This window comes from Primulina eburnea, chromosome 2 (genome assembly GCF_022965805.1).
Source record: "Primulina eburnea isolate SZY01 chromosome 2, ASM2296580v1, whole genome shotgun sequence".
Taxonomy (NCBI): Eukaryota; Viridiplantae; Streptophyta; class Magnoliopsida; order Lamiales; family Gesneriaceae; genus Primulina; species Primulina eburnea.
In genome coordinates, this window is record NC_133102.1 from 29,300,645 (window position 1) to 29,325,068 (window position 24,424).

A 24,424-nucleotide genomic window follows, 5' to 3' on the forward strand; every position below is an offset into this window, starting at 1 on the left:
CTGTAATGCCCGAGATTTTATCATGTTAATCCGAGATTATTAATTGATGAATTAATATGAATATAGAAGGAACACTCCGAGATCCAAAATTGGAAAGCATGAGTGATGTATATGTGAAATCCAGTAGGTATCGCGCACATGCGCGGAGATGAGGCGCGCATATGCGCCAGAAGCTATTGCCGAGGCAGAATACCTAGCGCATTTGCGCTAGACAGGGCGCACATATGCGCGAGCATGTGATATTGCCAAGTGCCGAGACAGTAGTTCTCGCACATATGCGCGGGGACAGGACGCGCATATGCGCGAGAAGTTGGAATGTTCATGCATTGAGACAGTAGGTCTCACACATATGCGCAAGATGGGGCGCGCATATGCGCGAGTAGTTGCAATGAAGACCCATACAGAGAGTTTCGCGCATATGCGACGGGGAAGATCGCGCAAATGCACGAGATGTGCTGCACAAAGAGTGAGCCACATGGCTCTATCATGCATATAAAATGTAAAAAAAATTCTTCCTTTCCTCAGAATGATAGCAAGAATCGAGGCAAGAGTTCAGAGGATTCTTAAGCTTTCACCTCTCGTAGAAATTTTGTTTGTATAAGATCCGCCCGTCAGAATTTCAATCCGAGTTCAGTTTCGAGCTCCTCTCGTCAAAAGCTTCAACAACATATTGGTATTGAAGATTTCAAAGAAAGAGCAAAGAAAAATGTCACGCCCCGAGCCCGAGACAGCGTGACTGCACAATGGGCCTCTATAGCAACTACTTCGTATTCGTACTCGCTTTACGAAAATGATTAATCCAAGTTGCTATAGAATTTCATTGTAAGCCATAATAAACTCATTTTAAATCTTTCATTTTTAAGATGTGAGACAAGGGTATCACAATCACCCCTCCTTCAGAACGCGACAACCTCGTCGCAGCATGACCCCTTCGATCCACCAGCACCGAGAATCTAGAGGTGGCTCCTACAGGTTCAAGAGGTGGCTCCTGTCATGTATCAATTTGCCCCGCAGGTTCAAGAGGTGTCTCTCATGCACGTTGCACTTTGTCCCGCATAGCACTTATTTCTCAGTGTTCCATGCTGGTGACCGGATCTGATACCATTCTGTCACGCCACGAGCCCAGGCCCGCGATTGCGTGACTGCACAATGGGCCCCTATAGCAACTATTTCGTATTCGTCCTCGATGTACTAAAATGATTAACCCAAGTTGTTATAGAAGTCCATTGTAGCCCATTATAAACTCTTTTTAAATCTTTAATTTTTCAGATGTGGGACAATGGTATTACAATCACCCCTCCTTCACAACGCGACGTCCTCATCGCGGCCTGACCGCTCGATCCACCAGCACCGAGAATCTAGAGGTGGCTCCTACAGGTTCAAGAGATGGCTCCTACAGGTTCAAGAGGTGGCTCCCGTCATGTAGCACTTTGTCCCGCAGGTTCAAGATGTGGCTCTCATGCACGTAGCACTTTGCCCCGCATAGCACTTATTTCTCGGTGTTCCATGCCGGTAACCTGGCTCTGATACCGATTGTATAGGCCAGTATTTCGTATTTGAACGTTTACGGAAAATTTTGAAATTTTCTTTTTAAAGGTAAATAACTTGTCTCGTTCATAAAATAAACTAAATAAAAGTTTTAATGTTTAATGGAACAGCGGAATAAAAGTTTTAAATGTCGAAACAACAGCGGAAGTAAATATCTGTTTCAAAACAACAATTAAAATAATTCGGCGTGATAAAAATGAGTTTGCATAATAATGATAAATAAACTGATAAATGTGGTCCTCGGGTTCCTACTACTGCCGACCCAAGCTAGCTCACTGGTCCCCGCCCTCGGTCCCGACCTCATCAGTACCTACAACAACCAAGTCTAGTGAGTCTAAGGACTCAGCACATATCGTAAAGTGTAACGTGGAAATCGTGTCATGAATAATTATAAATACGTGCATAACTGCACTGAGAATCGTAAGTGAAATGTTTGCTCGATAGAGCCCTGTCATGAAATAGCATATAATAATTTTCTGTTGAGAATATGTTCTACACAAGTGGCCCATAACGTGAAATGAATCGTCTGATCAGACTAAACGACAATATACTGGGCGGTAGAGATCATCACAACCCTTTGACTGGATATCCGTACCCCCACATGAACATGATCCGGTCAGTGACCACCGGATTAAGTAATAATCCCATGATAAGCTGCAATCCCATGAACGTGAGGTGTCCACAAGCAATATCACATATATCTCAAAAATGAACATTTTATATTTTTATGCACGTAATATAATTAAATGTCCTGTATTATTTTACTAAATGGGTTGTATTGTTCCCAGGCTTGCTGCGACCTAATTCTAACATGAGAAAAATGCAAATAATCTTAACTTGAGAATGACTTCGTAATTAAACCCAAAAACAAGACCAACTAGACCAACAACTTAAATTCTAACCATGACTCCGTACCAACCCGAACCAACATCGAAACATAATTTAGTCATGATTAAAATACACCTAAAATGATGAAATAATGCCCCTAAAAATTGTACAAGTCAAAATTTGGTAAATGGGGGCCAAAACATGAAACGCTCTTTCGAGAGTCACTTTGACACATTGCACCGTAAATTCTCGTACGACCTCTAAACTTAACCGAATCATGAACGGCCAAAACAATGACCTTCCTAACTTTATGAGGTACAGTCAAGTCCAAGGCCATAGGCTAAAAGCCAACAAAGAACTCAAACGAGCCTCTGAACCGAAGCACCAAGTTGCTGCCCAAAATTACAGCAGCAGCGCATGCGCTTCCATTGCTTTGTTTGCGAGGCTAATGGCCATTGGGCTTGAAACACCGACCAGAGCCTCTTACCAACATCCTAAGGTGTGGCTTGAACCATGCTAAGGGCCCTAGGCCAGCCACAGTCCAAGAAACACCAGAAACATCACCACGCTTCCAACCGAGAACAAAACTGCAGGCTTGGGACGTCTTGCTTGTTCTTGTCGTCATGTATCATTCCATTGGCCATAGGATCAACCATTGCATGATCTAGACCCCATGAGGTATTGTGTAAAACGTGGATAAGGGCTAAAAATCGAACCAAGATCCACACCACCCCTAAAATCAAAAGCTACACGTGCAGGAAAAATAAAGGGGATCAAAGGGCACTTGTCTTGTTTTATTTGAAAACCAAGGGAACAAATAACCAAGCCTTTAAAGGCCGACTTGGTCACGTATTAGACATACCAAGGAGAGGTTCTAACCATGGCTACAGCCCCTAGGGCAGACAAGATCAGAATCTTCACCTTAGACAATAAACATGCAAATCGAGTCACAAAATGACGTGCTCGGGAGTTGCTGTCCAAAACGTTATGCAAGGAAGGAAAGGGGCTGAAACCAATGGACAACTCCCTTCCTAACACACCTTATATCATGTCTAAAATCAGCCTTGAGCCCCTGGAAATCGAGCCAACCCTGCAACCACAAAAACAACAGAAACTGTGAAGGCACAAGAGGAAGGCAGAAAAACAATCTGTACATATTTTGAAAATGTTGCTGCCATATTTCGGTTTTTTCTTCAAGTTTCATGCTCCTATGATGTTTTAAAATAATAATATGTCTTGATTGAAGAGACAAGAATGGTAGAAACATGCCTTGGATTTGTTTTGAAAGAAAAAAAACTAATAGAACGACGCGGCGCGGCGGAGATAGAGTTGCTTCACTTTCTTGTTTTTCTCTCTTGTTTTTCCCTCTAGCTAAATCTAGAATTTTCTCTCTGAAAACCTACTGAATTTCGAGACTAAGGAGTGGGAGGGAAGGCTAGGAAAATAAATGGGAGGTTGCAAGATAAAATGAAGAGAATAATCTTGCTAAATCTCCTATAAATACCAGGTTTGAGCGTATGATAATTCATTCACTATATTGTTTTCAGCAGCACCCGCTGCTCCCCCCATATATCCTTAGTCACTGACTTGAGCGTCGGAGAGGCTACGTCAGGACACCCTCCTGACCCCCTCTTAACGGTGTATTTTCGTGATTTCAGGCTCGGGACAATTTCAAAACCCTGCGTCTGTACTAGTGAGACTTGCTGGGAGCGGACCCTAAATTTCCCGTGAGAAGTTAAGCGTGCTTGACTTGGGGAAATTATGGGATGGGTTACCTCCTGGGAAGTTTCTTAGGGTGCGTGTGAGTGAGGACATAAGCACGCTGGAAAGACTCGTCTTGATACAGTGAGGACAGTCGTCGAATCTAGGGCGTTACACCAAACCCCGAGAAAATAAAGGTATAAATCAATGTAAATCGGGAGATACGACTCGAGTCAGATTCGACTTGAGTTTCCTAAAACCACATACTGATTCGTTATTGTTTTGATATATTTGATTTCTTTGAATAGTTGAGCTTATTCTATTGATTTATATAAAAGCAGAAAATAGAAGATAAATATCGAGAACGATTCTTTGGCAGAGGTGCCAAGTCTTCTACAAAGGTGCCAAGACACTGGATGTTTGGTTTATATCGATGTGCTTAGGAATAGATCGAATCCTATTGCAGAGATTCGATATAATGTGCCAATGTCCGGGAAACAGAATCCCTAGACTGGATCAGAGTCGAGTCAGAGATTAAGAATAAAGAATTTGATTTACAGTTTTATATTTATTCATGTCTTTCAGATTTTGATAAATGTTATTGATAACTGTTCTATGCTTTTGTATATGTTTTTATATGAAATGCATGTATACATTGTTTATACTTAGAATTGTATTCTCACCGGAGTTATCCGGCTGTTGTTGTGTCTGTATGTGTGCATGACAACATGTGAGACATGATCAGGGTCCAGAAGAGGATGAGAGATCGAGATTAGCGTGAAGATCTGGGCCCAGAAGTAGAATTGGTTTAAGCACTGGATATGTAGTTATTGAACCTTAGTTGATATGAATGTATGTTGTATAAGACTTGTACTTTGGATCATGTGGAGATATTGCACTTGAGATGTAAATGAAATAAGATTAATTATCATATGTTGTGCACTTATGAATTTAAAAAAAAAAATTAGACCAAGTTTATTTAATTGATCCATTTATTCCCAAAGATGATTAAGAAATGAATTAGTGTCCGGGTCCCCACAGCACGTGGTATCAGATCAGTAGGTTCCTTAGACTGAGATAGAAGAGAGTGAGTGGGCTAGATTGAGTTTTCATCATTGCTTTTATCATGCTAGCATTACAACATGTTTTACTGCTTTAATACATGTTTACCTGATTAACTGATTTTTTTGGAAACTTGTATTATTTGAGAATGAATCAGAACCAATTCTTGATCAGAGGTAAGATGGTCAGAGGAGTACTAGGACAGATTTGTCAGATTTGATTACTAACCCTTTTGATAATCAGATATGCCTCCTCGAAGAATCCCAGAACAGGGTAGTACCTCAACTAATCCGATGGATGTCACAGCAACACCGACGGACACACTGTTAAAGAGGTTTCAGTCATTCAAACCACCGACTCTGAAACGCACTGAGAGGTATGTTGACTGTGAGAGTTGGCTTGAAGATATTGAGATGATGTTTGATTCATTGGATTGTACAGATGAGCGAAGAGTTAGATTGATTGGGCACCAGTTGCATGATGTTGCAAAGAATTGGTGGCTTACAACCAAAAGAGTATTGGAGCATCGAGGTACAGTTATTAATTGGAAAATCTTTAAGACTGAATAAAAATCAAATATTCTTCCCAGTATCGTACAGAAAAGACAAGGGTGCAGAGTTTGCTATCTAAAACAGGGCCAACTGAATATTGAAGAATGCGTGGCTAAGTTCTCTACCTTATTGCGTTTTGCTCCACATGTTGCTGAGAATGATGAAGTTGTTGCTGATCGGTTTATCAATTGGCTGAATCCTGAGATTTTTACCTTGGTGAACACTGAGAGAACGAATAATTTTGCTTATGCTTCGAACAGAGCCAAAGGAGCGGAAGCGGACCTGATTAGGCAAAAAGGAGCTTCGTATGTCGCTCCAGCCACCGAAACAATAGCAACCATTTTCTACTCAGTTCCACCAACCCCTTCCCAGATTTGAGAGTGGCTGTAGCAGCAGCGGGAAGAAATATTATTTGAAAACTAGAGGGAAACAGTTCAAGAAGTCTTGTAGTAGTTCATCTAGCTCCAGTGGTTCACGATAGAGCCAGAGTTATACAGGGGTCTATTGCAGAACTTGTGGTGGAAGACATCCCACAGAGCAATGCCAAGGAGTATTTGGTAGTCGCAATATCTACAGACCGCAGGGACACTTTTCCAGAATCTATCCACAGAGAAGTTCCCATGGATCCCAGTGAGCAGAATCATCTGGATCAGTGGCACAGCCTGATAGATGATCATCTGCTGTTCACTCTTTCCATCCAACACATACTCAGTCACAGCCGAGGCCAGGAGGAAGCCAGACTGTTAGCAGCCTCTGAGACAGCAGGCCAGGGTATTTGCATTGACTGAAGAACAGGCCCAGGAAGCACCAGATGATGTTGTTGCAGGTAACTATTCTCTTTGGGGTTATCCTGTCTATGTATTGATTGATACGGGTGCATCTCATACATTTATATCTGAGAGATTTGCATTGATACATGATTTGCATGTTGAGTCATTATCTGCTATAGTATCTGTCTCTTCATCTTCGGAGAGAGGTTTGACATCATTGAACTCTGTTAACCATTGTATGCTACAGTATGATGGGCATGAGATTGAGTTAGATTGTATTGTACTTGGGTTGTCTGATTTTGACTGCATTATCGGTATTGATATGCTGAACAAGTAGAGAGCTACCGTAGACTGTTTCCAGAAAATTGTAAGATTCAGACCTGAAATGGCTGAAGAAAGGAAATTTTACGGAAAGGGTTACAGATTGCAAATTCCTTTGATATCTGTTTTATCTATGACTCAATTATTACAGAAAGAAGTCGAGGGATTCTTTGTGTATTCAGTAGATGTAGTGAAATTGAGCCCTACATTGGCATATTTTCCAGTGGTATGTGAGTTTGCTGATATCTTCCCAGATGAGATTATGGGTTTGCCTCCAGTTCGAGAGATAGACTTTAGCATTGAGTTGTTACCAGGTATTGTTCCTATTTCAAAAACTCCATACAGAATGGCACCGATTGAATTAAAAGAATTAAAATATCAGTTAGAATTTTTGTTGGCCAAGGGTTACATCAGACCGAGTGTTTCTCCTTGGGGTGCTCCGGTATTGTTTGTTAGAAAGAAGGACGGTTCAATGAGACTCTGCATTCACTATCGGCAACTGAACAAGGCTACGATAATGAATAAATATCCTTTGCCTCGTATCGATGATTTATTTGATCAGTTGCAGGGTTCTTCTATTTATTACAAGATCGATCTTAGATCTGGATATCATCAGCTGAGACTCAGAGATTCTGATATATCGAAGACAGCTTTCAGAACCAGGTATGGCCATTACGAGTTTATAGTCATGCCATTTGGTTTAACGAATGCTTCAACTGTGTTTATGGGTTTGATGAACCGCATATTTCAAAAGTATCTAGATGATTTTGAAATTATCTTTATTGATGATATTCTGATATATTCGAAGAATATGACTGATCATGCTGAACATTTGAGAATTGTACTGAGAACTCTGAGGGCTGAGAAAATGTACGCCAAATTGTCGAAATGTGAGTTTTGGCTGAGACAGGTCGTATTTCTGGGACATATCATATCTGGAAATGGGATTTTTGTCGATCCTAATAAGGTTGAAGCCGTGATTAATTGGCCTAGACCGACATTAGTGCCAGACATACGTAGCTTTATGGGTTTAGCGGGATATTATCGACGATTTATTAAAGATTTCTCCACTATTGCTAAACCGATTACTCAGTTGACTTAGAAGAATGCACCATTTGTTTGGTCAGAGGAGTGTGAATCTTGTTTCTTAGAGATGAAGAAAAGATTGACCAGTGCTCCGGTGTTGACTATTCCTTCAGGTACTGGTTGTTTTATTGTTTATTGTGACGCTTCCCACCGAGGATTAGGTTGTGTTCTGATGCAGCGAGGACATGTTATTGCTTATGACTCAAGACAATTAAAGCCACGTGAGACTTTCTACACGATTCAAGATTTTGAATTGGATGCTATCGTATTTCTTTGAAGATTTGGCGACACTACCTATACGGTGAGAAATTTGATATTAATTTTGATCACAAGAGTTTGAAATATCTGTTTTCACAGTCAGAACTAAATATGAGAGCGAAAATGGTTTTTATTTATTGAAAGATTTTAATTGTGAAATCAAGTACTGTCAGGGAAAATCAAATACAGCAGTTGATGCACTGAGTCGAAAGGTTTGTTCTTTATCCTTATCGACGATTGGTGTTTCAAATTTGATTGAATATTGTTGTCTTTCTGGATTAGTATTTGAAATAGATTGTAAATTTTTGAGACTCTATACTTTTCAAGTTGAACCAGAGCTGCTTTTGAGAATTAAAAAAGCGCAGAAAGTTGATCAGAATGTTCAGAACTCGATTTTGATGGTCTGAACAGGACATCAATCCGAATATCAGCTTTGTGACAGTGTGTTATATATGAATAATCGTCTTGTTGTGCCAGATGTTTCAGACTTGAAACGACAGATATTGTCAGAAGCGCACTGTAGTCGATTTAGTATTCATCCTGGTGGCAGAAAAATGTATAATGATTTTAAGAAACAGTTTTGGTGGAAACAGATGAAATCAGGTATTGCAGATTTTGTTTCCAGATGTTTGAATTGCCAACAGGTGAAAGCCGAAAGAAAGAAATAGGAGGTCTGTTGCATATCTTATCTATTCCTGAATGGAAATAGGATCACATTTCCATGGACTTTGTAACGAACCTACCACATTCCTCCCGAGGGTGTGATGTGATTTGAGTCGTTATCGACAGATTGACCAAATCAGCATGTTTTATTCCGTACAAGATTATATACAGAGATGACCAGATGGCAGAGATTTATGTTAGAGAAGTGGTCAGATTGCCAGATTGCATGGAGTGCCGAAGTCGATTGTATCAGACCGTGATCCTCGATTTACTTCGCACTTTTGGCATAGTTTGCAACAAGCTCTAGGTACGAAATTGCACTTGAGTACTTCATATCATACTCAGACAGACGGACACTCAAAGCGGACTATCCAGACATTAGAGGATATTCTTAGAGCTGTAGTGCTAGATTTTGGCACTGGTTGGCAAGATTCTTTGCCGCTTTGTGAGTTTTCTTATAACAACAGCTATCAGACGAGTATAGAGATGGCTCCGTTTGAAACGTTGTATGGCAAGAAGTGCAGATCCCCTTTGTATTGGGATGATATCTCTGAGGTACCAGAACTTGGGCCTGATATGATTCAAGAAATGACGGAGAAAGTGAAGCTAATTCAAAAAAGAATGAAGACAGCTCAAGTAGACAGGCCAAATATGCCAATGTTCGACGATGACTGTTGGTATTTGAGGCAGGATACAGAGTATTTTTTAGGGTTTCTCTTTTCAGAGGCATTTTCAGATTTGGCAAGAGAGGGAAGTTGTCTCCATGATATATTGGGATGTATGATATTCTGGAGAAGATAGGTGATCGTGCCTATCGACTTGCCCTACCTCCATCTCTATCTGGAATATATTATGTCTTTCATGTATCTATGCTGCGAAGTTATCTTCTGGATGCTTCCCATATTATTCAGCCAGACGAGGCCGAACTTGATGAAACTCTGAGTTATTTTAAAAAACCGATCCAGATTCTCGATCGTAAAAAAAAGTAGCTCAGAACGAAGACTATTCCGCTTGTGAAAGTTTAGTGGAGTCGTCATGGCATTGAAGAAGCTACTTGGGGGACTGAATCGGACATGAGACAGAAATTCACAGAGTTATTTCATTGATGTGAGTTTCCTGTTTATATTTTGTTTTACATTTCTTATTGTATCTGATTTGATTTCCTGTGATTTCGGGGACGAAATCAGATCTTAAGAGGGGAGAAATGTAATGCCCGAGATATTATCCTGTTAATCCGAGATTATTAATTGATGAATTAATATGATTATAGAAGGAACACTCCGAGATCCGAAATTGGAGAGCATGAGTAATGTATATGTGAAATCAAGTAAGTATCGTGCACATGGGCGGAGATGAGGCGCGCATTTGCGCGAGAAGCAAATGCCGAGGCTTAAGACCTCGCACATATGCGCGAGCATGTGATATTGCCAAGTGCCGAGACAGTAGGTTTGGCGCATATGCTTAAGGACAAGGCGCGCATATGCGCGAGAAGTTGGAATGTTCATGCGTTGAGACAGTAGGTCTCGCGCATAAGCGCGAGACGGGGCTCGCATATGTGCGAGTAGTTGCAATGAAGAATGCCGAGACAGAGAGTCTCGCGCATATGCACCGGGGAAGGTCGTGCATATGCGCGAGACGTGCTGCACAAAGAGTGAGCCACATGGCTCTATCATGCATATAAGATGTAAAAAAATTCTTCCTTTCCTCAGAATGATAGCAAGAATCGAGGCAAGAGTTCAGAGGATTCTCAAGCTTTCACCTCTCGTAGAAATTTTGATTGTATAAGATCCACCCGTCATAATTTCAGTTCGAGTTCAGTTTTGATCTCCTATCGTCAAAACCTTCAACAACATATTGGTATTGAAGAATTCAAAGACAGATCAAAGCCAAACCCCGAGAAAAGAAAGGTATAAATCAATGTTAACAGGGAGATACGACTCGAGTTATATTTGACTTGAGTTTCAGGGAAGAGGTCCGGGTACCTACTGTAAATGGAAACCCACTAAAATTCAATACATGTGTTTCTTAACATTCTAAACTCCTGCATGCAAGAGATCATGCGAGGGAAACTCCTCCATCTAGCTGGCTCGAAGAGGAACTGCTCCATACCCAAAATTCTTATTAACACTGACCTTTTCTGGAAAACAATCAGGAATCTGTTCTTTGTCAGCCAGTCCATTCCAAAAATAATATCAAACTCTGGCATCGGCATACACTAGGTGTCCCTGCAGTTCCAGATCGATGTCTATGACCACGCTATTAGCTGACAATTTTCCCCTGATGGGACTGTCACTGAATAGCTCACGTCGAGTCCAATAGACTTGACGTCCAGGTGACTAGCGAATGTCTCTGAAATAAAAGAGTGGGTGGCTCCGGAGTCTATCAGGGACTTCGTGGCTAGTTTCATTATGAATATATTTCCTGAAAGACGTTAGCACAACACAAAACTTATCTCCTCAAAATTCTAAACTTAATCTCAGGCATAGAAGAAATTTATATCCCATGACACCCAAAAATTTTACTAGCACACTAATAAACCAAAATAAAATTCCTACACAAGCATGGCAAAGTAATACGGTGCTTAAAAAAATAGTTTACCAGTCAATAACATCGTGTCTGGGTTCGCCTCCTGAGCATGCATGGAGAACACTTTTCTTTGGTCGGCTGCCTCCACTGTGGGCACTCCTTCAGCATGTGATCACTTGGTCCGCACTTGAAACATTTACCTGACCCATACAAACACTGTCCGGGTGCTGGCGGTTGCACTTCGAGCACACCGGGTGCTCTCCTGGCCTTTGTGGCGTCTTCTGCTGTGGCATAGGTCCTTGCCCTTTGGCGGTCCCTGATAAAGCTTCTTTCCTGGCTGCCCCTGGAATGGCCTCTTAAACTGAGGTCGCTGTTGTTGCTGCTGTGGGGCCTGATAGGGCCTCTTGCCCTGCCTGTCAACCTCAATATCCCTCTGATTCGGCTATGCGGCCAAAGCTCTAGACAGGGCAACTGAATATGTAGTAGGACCAGCTACTCGGACATCTCGGCGCAAGATCGGTCGCAACCCATCCATGAAATGACTCAACTTTCCCTAGGCATCATTAGCTATCAGGGGCACAAAGTGACACCCTCTTTCAAACTTCCTGACAAATTCTGCAAAACTTTTGTCTCCCTGTCGCAGTGTCGTGAATTCTCTGGTCAGTCTGGATCGTACTTCTTCAATGAAGTACTTGGAGTAGAATATTTCCATAAAGCCATCCCAAGAAAGGGTCTGCAAATTCGCTGCCACGGACGTGCTCTCCCACCACAGTCTGGCGTCCCCGGTCATTAGAAATGTGGCACACCTGACCCTATCTGCATCTTGCAACTCCATAAAGGCAAAAATCACCTTAATGGATTTAATCCATTCCTCGGCTATCATCATGTCAGTTTTCCCCGAAACTCCTTTGGGCTTATCGCCTGAACCTCTAGTATACTGCCTCTGGTCTGGGTCTCTCTTATGTGTTTGCCGCAGCCTGGTTCCCTGCAAACTGTACAAAGAACTGCATCTTACCAGCGAGCAAATGCGCCTGCATATCCGGAGGTTGAGGTGGGGGATTGGCCCTCCCCTCATCTCGAGGCTCTCGGTCCTCTACCCTAGCTTCCCGATAATCAAGCGTCTAGGAGGCATATTGTTCAAAAAATTTACCCAACACGTAAACCCAATATGCATGATTATAATATCAATAACATATGATAGACGTAATTTGAACTTAAAACATGGACATGCTGAAATCATAACTTAATGCTTAATGCATAATATAATTCAAAACCTTAAAACTTATAGACTTGAGGTGTGACTTCATGAGCTTCTTGCAACGGGAAGTAGGCATAACCCTTTACAAGAACACCGCTCTGATACCAACTGTAATGTACCATACTTTAACTACTTAAAATTTACAGAAAAATTAAAAGTTTTATTAAATTAAATCGTGAACCTTTACAATTCGAGAAAACAAATGTTCATTTCAACATAGTTGCAACCAAACATTTCAAAATATAATTTGCCAAAAGTACTTGTTTAAAATCTCATAATCGGTAACATAAATCAGATTATTTTGAACGTTTCATAAACTTTTAAAAACTAGGCGGTCCTCGGGTCTAGCCTCCTGCTCAGTCCAAGACAGCTCCTTGGTCCCCACCTCTCATCTCCTCAAATGCATCCTTACCTGCATCGATCAAGTCTAGTGAGTCTAAAGACTCAACACGTATACCCTGAGAGTAACGAGTAATATGTAATAAAATCACATGCAACTTTAAAATAGGTCGTACATACTTGAACTTGAAAGTGTGTATAAAACCTTGAACTTACATACATACATAGACGTGCCATAACGTGAAACTTTTCTTAAACATGGTTGCATACTTGAACATACATAAATTCATCATTTTGCGTACAGGCATGTTTCAAAGCAATTGACCCATACATAAATACGTCTGATCAGACTAAACCACAGTACTGGGCTGACAGGAAAGATCCACTGCCACATACATGATATCCCCGTTCATGCTTTAACGGGTGGATTGGTCCACGTTCATGCTTTAACGCTTTCCAATCCTGATCTAAACTCGTTCATGCTTTAACGGGATGGAGAGGTCCTCAGCCACGTTCACCGACTTCCAAACTCATTCATAATTTGGTCACAAGACATTTAGCATACCTCAAAAACTTAAAATATTTTCTTTTGCACGTCGAACATACTTACTTGGCGTTGAGGGATTCGTTGGATCTCGCTTGGGCCACTGCTGCAACATACTAATATGAGTTTCGACACTTAACTTGCATAACTTAGACGTAGGTATTCGTGCTCACCACCGAATCAAATCAATAGCTTATGACGTTCTAGATTGCTCGGGACTTGACCTCGTTTAATCATCATAATAACCATGATCTCGAACTCCGAATCAATCCTAGAAGTGAAGCCTATAATATTCCTGACAAAACGCAATACACGGACCTCGTGCCTAGGTCCGTGTACATACTGTAAGGGCATACTAAATAAGAAGGAAGGACACGGACCCCGTGCCAAGGTCCGTGTGGGGGTCCGTGTAGCCTCGGAAATTTTTCACTGCGAAGGAAACAAAGGCACGGACCCTGTGTCAGGGTCCGTGAAAAGGTCAGGGTACCTACTGTAAATGCAAACCCACGAATATTCAATACATGTGTTGCTTAACATTCTAAACTCGATTGTACAGACTATGAACCTGTAATGCCCAAGATTTTATCCTGTTAATCCGAGATTATTAATTGATTAATTAATATGATTATAGAAGGCACACTCTGAGATCCGAAATTGGAAAGCATGAGTAACGTATATGTGTAATCCAGTAGGTATAGCGCACTTGCGCGGAGATGAGGTGCGCATATGCGTGAGAAGCTAATGCCGAGGCAAAAGACCTTCGCGCATATACGCGAGACAGGGCGTGCATATGCGCGAGACAGGGCGCGCATATGCGCGAGCATGTGATATTGCCAAGTGCCGAGACATTAGCTCTCACGCATATGCGCGAGGACAGGGCGATCATAGGCACAAGAAGTTGGAATGTTCATGCGTTGAGACAGTAGGTCTCACACATATGCGCAAGACGGGGCGTGCATCTGCGCGAGTAGCTGCAATGAAGAATGCCGAGACAGAGAGCCTCGCGCATATGCGCCTGGGAAGGTCGCGAAAATGTGCGAAACGTGCTGCACAAAGAGTGAGCCACATGGCTCTATCATGCATATAAGATGTAAAAAAATTCTTCCTTTCCTCAGAATGATAGCAAGAATCGAGGCAAGAGTTCAGAGGATTCTCAAGCTTTCACCTCTCGTAGAAATTTTTATTGTATAAGATCCGCCCGTCAGAATTTCAATCTGAGTTCAGTTTCGAGCTCCTCTCGTCAAAAGCATCAACAACATATTGGTATTGAATATTTCAAAGACAGAGCAAAGCCAAACCCCGAGAAAAAAAGGTATAAATCATTTTTTCCAGGAAGATACGACTCGAGTTAGATTCGACTTGAGTTTCCGGGAAGAGGTCCGCGTACCTATTGAGTTAGATTCGACTTGAGTTTCCGGTAAGAGGTCCGCATACCTACTATAAATGCAAACCCACGAAAATTCAATACATATGTTGCTTAATATTCTAAACTCAATTGTACGGACTATGAACCGATGCCTCGAGACCCATCCTAGGATACCATAACCCTGACTTGAGCCTATTCGATTGTCCCAAAACAACCACACATCGCAAATAACTCAAACCCGTGAATACGACCTTTGACAACAAAACGATTTTGACGACTACTCAATCTCCCAAGTGCCTAACGACACGAAACGAAACATCAATCACCATTCCAACATCATAACGACATACCTAACGCAGCAGCGATCACCCGTCAATCCCCAACAAAGCCTGCAACCATAAAACTTCAAGAATGCATCAATAACATATTTTCAGAAATCGCAGTTTGAGCAGTCCCACAAAACGGTCATAACTCACTCAATTTTTATCCAAATATTCTTATTTTTAATATCAATTTGAAGGTATCAAAAATTTATACGTTTCATACGTTGAATTTGTTTCCAGAAAAGCGACCGAAAAATTGCAGTGTTTAAAAGAACAGCAAAACGAGTTTTGAGATCCCAAAAATGGTTTCAAAAGTGATCCAAAAATAATTGCTCAAACTTCTACACATCACACATGAATTTTCTCGCATAAAAAAATATCACAACACATAATATGACTAGATCGACACAGGAAAAACAGAATATACATGCTTTTGATGTGACAAACTCATGATACGGTGATACCGAAGCGGAGACGGAGCAAGGCTTGATCAGGGACAAACATTGCGTTAAAATTCTTGAAGAAAACCAACAAAAATTTGCTGGAAAATCAGAGGAAAGGGGGCGGCTGCTGTAAGGCAGAAGAACCCAAGGTTTTTCTCTTCAAAAAAATTTAGAATGGAATGTGTATGTGTGTGTTGTGTGAAAAAACGTGTATATGTGTGTGTTAGTGGGTGTTTGCATGAGTTTAGTTAGGAATAAATTAGGGAATTAAATTGCTTAAATTAGTAATTAGCAGTTAATTTAAAATACTAACTCTCCCCTAATTATAATAAAATCTCTAAATTTAAAATAACTTGCACAAGTGTCAAAACTTTTAAAAGTTTAAAGATCATAAAATACTACAGAAATAATTGTGTTTTTAAAATTCTAAGACTTGATAAATTATTTAAAATGCTCCATCCTTAGCTTAAAATAAAATACCACGTAAAATATTTGCCAACATCGTCGTCGGTCTCTTATCCTCGATCCCACATCGGATAATTGCCTGAAACATGAAACTCGAAAAACATATAACGTGCATCACATAAACATAATAAATTTAAAATAATGCATCTAAATAAATCATGACCACTAAAAATAATTTTAAACTTAAACAAAAGATTTAACAATTAAATAAATACATGAGATTTACGTGTACTGATTTTGGGCTCTACACTAGGACTCTTCCAGCCCTTAACCACTTGACCCCTCATGACCCTAACCAACCATGGACCACGCCCAGACCCAGCCTAGACAACCCCATCCCCTGGAGCACAAGCACGAAGCTTCTGAATCAGAACAGCTACCTGCATACAATTTCTCTCTCACGATTCCCTCTTCTTCCTCTAGTCAGTAGCGACCCAGCCGCACCAGCCCCTAGCCCAGACCTTAACCATCTCCCTAGGACCCTGATGGACCACCTAGCCAGCCCTAACCGAGCCACAGCCCCTGGAACTCTCGGCCACCCCCTTGGACAGCTGCGCGTGAAGACTCCCCTCAAGCTAGGACTCTTCCAGCCCACCTAGCGCGAGACCTATCCGCTCTAGGACCCTTCCCAAGACCTAACCATGACCCCTAGGACCCAACCACCAGGCCTGGTCGAGACACCTGACCCCATGCATAAAACCGACCCTCTTGAATTTAGCACACCCATCAACCTACGGTTCCAACCTTGTTATTCAGGTTTTGCAGCGTTTTGGTGTTATTAGGACTCTTTAAACTTGTGTAAATTATAACCCTAACCTTTCCTAATCATGGCAGCACCTTAGATACATAAATTTCATGAATTTTGGATCAAATACATGTTTTTAAAACCATTCAATATGCATATACAAAAATATTAAAGTATGTGCCTTGTTTTCCTTTCAAAACATGTTCAAATAAATATTATGGTGTGATAGATGTTTGAAGGAAAGAAATATGGCGTGCCTTTTGTGTATTTTTACGCACGAAAAACCATTGACGATTGCGAAGAACGGAGGCAAGAACCTTGGCTTGAAATTCCCTTGAGTTTTCGATCTTAAAATATGAGGTGTGTGTGCCATGGATATTTGAAGAGAATTTGGTGTGCAAATTCTGAAAGTTGGGAGTGAATATCCAATGGTTTAGGGTGGGGTTTTGCATTTTAAATACTAAATAAAACACTAACCAAAGTTTAGGCCCATTAGGAAGTAATTAGGCCCAATACCCCAATAATTAAAAATATTAAAATATTTTTAAAAAAAATAATTTTGTGAAATGCGCAATCATGTAGAAAATAAATAAATTTTAATCCAATCATGTAGAAAAAATATATTTTAAACATGTAATTATGCACAACATAATTAATTAATGCAATTAAATCATTTACTTGAAATGCGCAAGGAATTTAAATAACATAAATGCATGTGGTTCGCGTGGACTCTCATATTTTTGGGGCATTACATATGGTCTGAAGAAATATTATACTGCTCTTTGTTGCTTCGATTTGATGTCAATTTTTAACATCATTTGGTTTAAAATTGAAAGAGAGATGCTCATATTACTGAAACTGCTCCTACGTCAGAAACAAGCTTGCGGTAGTGCAAATTTCTTTCTGCTTTTTAAAATTCTGAGCATTGTACTCTGGAAAATTGGAAATATGATTCCAATGAAAGTTGTAGAGAATTGTCTTATATTCGAAATCGAAATGACACCGAAATAAAGTAATTTGGTTTAGTGATGAATGAAATTTACCCAATTTCCTAGATAATATGCATTCTCATATAAATAGGGCATACAAGATTAAAAGCGTGTTCTTGCGGAAAAATATAGGCCAGTTATATGATTTTATTTGGCATAACTATGTGATGATGAGTTGAACTTTGAGATTTCTTGCACTTCCAATTGGAATAACTCTATTTTTCTCAAGCATGAGAATGTTATTAACTTCCTACCAATAGGTGTCGAAGAGGAAAATGATTCCGCTTTGCTTTGTATATGTGTGCAGGTATAGGGTTGTTTTTGCATTGTTAATCAAATAATTTTACTAAGCATTGAACAACTGAAATGTCATTGAATTTGTTTGCTTTTCAAAAAAATTAGAAGAATAAAAATTTGGTGAGTTTTGGTGAAGTTATAGGAAACATTCTCAAGGCATGTAAATTGAAAATTTATGAGATGTTATAGATTAAGCAATTAGGCAAAAGTTTGATATTGTTAAGGTATTTGAATGAATTTATGATATTATCGTGGATGTATCTTAGTGATAAAATCTCGATGTGAGGATCGTGGAGAAAAACTATATTGGTGTATTACTCCATTTTGTACTTGAATCATACTTCTCATGTGGGGACCCGGGCTCTAACTCAACTATTTTTGGGATTAAGTGGATCTTTGCTAGAAAATGGGTCATAAAAAAAAATTATTTTAAACATTATAACTATTGTATATAAATCATACACCATTGGTACCTTTATTTTATTTCATCAAAGATAAAACATGTCTTCTTCCATTACATGTTTATACAACTAGTGTTTACAACAAACTACATAGCAAATGTAAAACTACTAGGTCATCTTCTACGTCCGAAATCACCACACTATCCAATCTCAGTCATGCTCTCCTTGACCCTGATCCTGTCCCACCTGTTGTCATACACACATACAGACACAACAACAGCTGGATACTCCGGTGAGAACAAATCCCAGTATAAAACATGTATACATGCATGTAATGTAATTAAATACAAAATCACAATACATGAATCAGTAATTATGACACATTAGTGAATACAGATAAAACTTTTCGACTCTTATTCTTTGACTCGACTCATATCTAAGTCTAGGGATCCCGATGTGAATAAGACGTAACAATCTCCCACCTACTCTCCCAATCGAGGTGGGGTACATCTTATTCCCGGACTTCGGCCCTCTCTATATCGAATATCTACAATAGGAGTCGATCTTCTCCTACGTACGTCGATATCACCGAACATCTGGTATCTTGGCATATCTGCCAACGACTCACTTATCTCATGTGCATTGCTATAATTCTATAAACAAGGCATAACCATATAAAATTATAAACAATCTAGTATGTAATTTGGGAAACTCAAATAGAATCTAATTTGAGCTGTGTCTTCCCGAATCAACATTGAATTATACCTTTCGGTGTTCAATCTTTGTCGATGTCGAAGTCTTGACGTCAAAGCTTGTCGATATCAATCTGTAATGGCAATGTCGAATAGCACAATATCAATCAATAACTCAACCAATACATGTACGTATCAATATTGATTCCCGGTACATTTCGACGGCATAACAGCGTAATCTCGCGATACCGGTCAACTCAAATAACATATGTGATATCAACTAGTCACAATTATCAATAACCATCAACCACAAAACTCAAAATCTGCATAATCTCATACATATATATGCTGGAAAAACGCAATAATCGCATACGGTATCATTACTTCGATCCGGTTTCGAATATACTATCACCAACATCACAATAACAAATAATAACAATCAAAATCTGATTTTCCCAATCATGTCAACTTCAAAACATGCTGAAATGTAATAATACTTACATCCTTTCAATGCTAGTAATTTGAGGATCAATAATCTAGGCTCGGATGGAAAATCAGTTGGCTGGATCGTTCGAAACCATCAATCTAAGCTAGGATGCAACTTGAAAGAATTCTGAAGCTTTTCTCGTCTCTCTCGTCCATATCAAGCTGGAAATGAAGATAAGCGCGACCTCATCCGGCGCATATGCGTGAGACCTACTGGTCTCGACCCTAATCTTCTCGGCAGCTCGCGCATATGCGCGCTCTTCTTCTGCGCATATGCGCGAGGCCTACTGGACTTAGCATTTTCAGACACACTTCCTCGCGCATATTCCATGTATTTTCTCGTCTTTTCCGAACTGATCCGTTCCGTCTACAACCATATCAATTATCAACAATTCGTTTTAGATTACAATACTCAAATCCTCGGGCCTTACATCCCAGGTACGTGTTTTTTAGATTTATTTGATTTATATTTTCATTCCTTGGATGTATCATTGCCCACAACTCTTGGTTTATTGATCTCCAGATATTGTGCTCCAGTTTCCTCTTATTTTATTTACTTGATAAAAAAGTCAGTGATTTACACCTTGAATTCAGGCACATGTAAAATGCAGATTTATTATATTTTTTTCAGCTATTCTTGGTGTAGTTTCTGGTTCTAGACCTCGTGTAGATGTTGTTTATTGCATAGATTCACTTGCAAGGCATCTTGGAAAAACACATACCTGGGAAGAATGCTTCTTGGCCTCATTCTTATTTTATAATTTTTTTTAATATGTACTAGAGTCCCTAAATCATTATCTTAAGGCTCCTTAAATATTATTTTATTATAATCTTTACAGACAATTAAAACTTTATCTTGGTGTATAACTCTATTTTGTGGATCTCTGGATACCATTTTCCTTAGATCATCACTATAACTCAACAAATTGATTTATTTATTCACATCAGGTTTGCATATTTTCGAGCAATCTCATTATTACATTCTCCTTTATGTATTACTGATTTTACTTTTATATTTCTTTGTCAATCCATATTAATTTACACAGTAACACATAAATTCTTTTGGATTTATACATGGAATGTTTGTCAATTCATTGGTGAAGCTGAAAGAGATCAACTTCGGATTTTATTATGAGTTCTTTCGTTATAAAATAGTATCACATAATTCCCATTAATTAATTTGATCCCTATGGAATAGTGACCATAATCTCATATGATATTTTTTTAAATGACATAAAAAACAAATATTACATCTTTTATACGTTTTACACCTTTTTTAAAGTTGGGCATGCTAGAAGAACCTAAATTTAATCTTCTGCTTCTACGAGCTGTTTTAGGTTGTCTTTGATGGAATGAGAATATATTTCTCTTGCAGAGTTCTAAATATGGAAAAATCAAATCCACGAGTCTGGTAGAACATAGATCAGAAAACAATATTAATAACCATTTTCTATCATAAATGACATCGCAAATCAACAACAAAGGTCTCCACATGGATGCTATTTTTTTCATTCCAAATTTCAAAAAAACATTTTAATACTACATTATAAAATTAATTCTATTTTAAAAATCAATTTCATTCATGATACATCAACATAATAATACAATAACATTAATATATATAATTTTTTATATTTTCCTTATGTATACAAAAATAATGATATAATGGCAAAATAAAGCCTCAAATAGTTGACGATATTGCCATGCACATACATGCAAAAATAATCATTTAATTTTTTTTTAAATTTATTCCACTATTATTTTCTCATTTCCATAAATACATTAACTATTGGTCTGCCATTCTATGTAGGACATGACAAATTCTAACTTCAGCTCTTACATCATCGAAAGGCAACAAATGATTAACGCATAATGAACGTGCAAGGATACATTCTATGACCAAACAACGACGACAATCTTACCTTGCTCGACGTCGATCAAATTAACAAATTAGAAGAATTGATTTTACTTCCTCCATTTCTACTTCAAATCAACATTGTATAATAAGAGTGTCAAAAAAATATTTACATGGTCTATAAGTGATATTTTTAATGTCCGCTAGATGCACAAAACATTTACAAAATGCATATATTGTTCAACAGATCAACAAATAAATTGGAGATTGGCCCAACATAACAGACGTCGATCAATGAATGAGGATGCAAGGAATATGGAATTGGCTTGCCGTCGTGCAAATTATCGAAGGAGACAAGATAATGAAAGATCATCAATTTCAAATGAGTCTAATCTTGGTAGTAGTGATTTTGTTGCACCAATTACAATGATTCAAGAATCAACTCATAACATCGGTGAAAATCGTAAGTATTTTTTACAATATTTGGAATTATATAACAATCATTTATTTACTTTGATGTATTGTAAATATCCCAAATAGTTCTCATTCTCAAACACTAGTACAAAGTTAAAAAAAAGCTCCACATCTATTGTTTATGACAGTTGTTGATGTGACTACAGTACGAAAAACATGTCGCTCAGAGCCAATATCTTTTCATATTTTGACATCAAATTACGAGCGTGGAAGTTCTAGCACACGTCTACCAAGGTCAAATTATGTTCATCAAGGTATTCTACTATATCCAAATAAATAGTCAATGAAATATATATGTTTTACACATCTATCCATTATCAATGGGTTCAAATAAAAATAAATAATTTAATCAAAATATGTTGACTTAATCGGTATTAAATTGCTAAATAATTGTTTCACCAAATTTTTATATTTGTGACATACATGTGTATTTTTTTTTAAAAAAATCTTTTTAATGCTTATGCCTTCAATTTCCTCTCTCACGTTATACATTTATATTTAATTACTTCAATGAGAGTCCATCAACTAGGTGATTGATTTTTATTTTTTGTTTTAAATGTCAACATTTTTTGCATAAATATTTAATCATTTAAATGTTTCAGAAGTTGATTTAAAAATTAAATAGGAAGCATCCTACATTTAATATATTTTTAAACATGTAAAATTAAATTTGAACACATTGAGTATTTTTTTAATTAATGATTTCATAGTTTTGTACAACAAAAATTAAATTATTTAAAATAGTTATTGATAATTTTCAAAAATTCATATAAATAATAAAAATATTATTTTAAAATATGGTATATTTTTTTAACGTAAAATATGAAATATATGACTTTTTTTATTAGAGCTTATAAGCATTTCATAATTTCAATTAACATATAGGAGAAAAATAAAAATTTTGGCATTTTTGCGATATATAGTAAATATCGTCATATATTTGGAAAATGGGTTACTTTTAAAAACAAAGTTTACAAATAGTTTAGAATAATAAATTTCCACTATATAATTCATTGGTTCACTCTTCCAGCAACAACTATTTTTAAAATTGTTGGTTTGAAGATTAATTTGAAAATTTTTGCAAGAAACATTTTCGATGAAAACAATTTCATTACTAACATACAACGATATCCACGTCCATGTCGATATCGTAACTTAGCAAGAAATTTCGGTGAAAGTGATATAAATTATCAGTGGAAATTTTCTGACCAAATAATTTGTATACATTGCCAAGCTCTACTGTTTCATGGTGAAATATCACAATTCTGGTGTAGAGATGGAAAGATAAATTTGGATCATATCCCTTCTCCCATTGAATTGCAAGAGTTGTATGTTGTGGCTAACGAGGAAGGTAGACATTTTCGGTTGTACATAATGGCATACAATCATGTTTTCTCTTTTACATCAATGAGGGTCAATATAGATGAGTCATTAACAAACGGTACACAAGGAATTTACACATTTCGTGCCCAGGGATCAATATATCACTCGATTGGAAGTCTTCTACTGTAATGCCCAAGAATTTGATTACTGTAATTTGAGATGATTTAGTGATTACGAATGGATGTGAGTATAGTTGGACCGCTCCGAGACCGAATTGGGCGAAAAATATGAAATGTATAAGTTGGGCCGAATGCTTCGAGCTCGGGCGGAGGTTTTTTTCCGCCCGAGCGCCACATGACAATGAAGAAAGCCGAACAGTTCGCGCCCGGGCGGAAGTCTTTGACCGCCCGAGCGCGTTTGTGCAAAATGCGAGGGCCGAGAGTTCCGCGCCCGGGCGGAACTTTATGTCCGCCCGAGCGCGAGACGTGCAACATAAAGGGGCGAGCCACTTGCCTTACATGCGTTCGTGTATGTATATATATATATATATATATTTATATATATATATATATATATATATATATGCACGAACTCTTCAGAGAATCAGAAGGAGAAGAATCGAGAAAGGTTCGGGAAAAGAATTGAAAAATCCTTACGCCTTTTGTGAGAAATCCGTCCGCCCAATTTTAAATCCGACTTCGGTATTGAGTTCCTGTTGACGTAGGCTACAACTGGACGTAAGTTTTTCTACGTTTTGAGATGTTTTGAAATTATGGTATCGTCAGAATCTGATATGATTCATATATGATGTTCTTGTCATATTAGACATCATATAATCGAAACCGGAAGGAAGAAAAGATACCATATGGAATTGTTATTATTTTTGGACTTGAGTTGATTGAGATTTGATATCAGAATGGACTTGTTATCAAATATGAGATGTTAGAATTAATATCTGACTGAGATGATAATGCTGGGTATATTGAGACTATGACGTTATGTTGTTGAAACAGAATTTGATTGAATTCTGATTATATCCAGTATTGATTGAATGGTGTATTGATACTGTACCCTCGATATTGTTATTGTCAGATTGAGTATTGACAGATT

At 38.5% G+C, this 24,424-nt stretch overlaps 1 long non-coding RNA gene across 1 annotated transcript; it reads left to right on the forward strand.

Moving 5' to 3' along the window:
* The first annotated feature begins 21,555 nt into the window (after positions 1–21,555).
* On the forward strand, positions 21,556–22,211 carry LOC140824641 (uncharacterized). The gene is made up of 3 exons (XR_012116415.1): positions 21,556–21,660; positions 21,765–21,980; positions 22,120–22,211. It is a non-coding gene; the product is annotated as an uncharacterized lncRNA (long non-coding RNA).
* Positions 22,212–24,424: the final 2,213 nt, after the last annotated feature.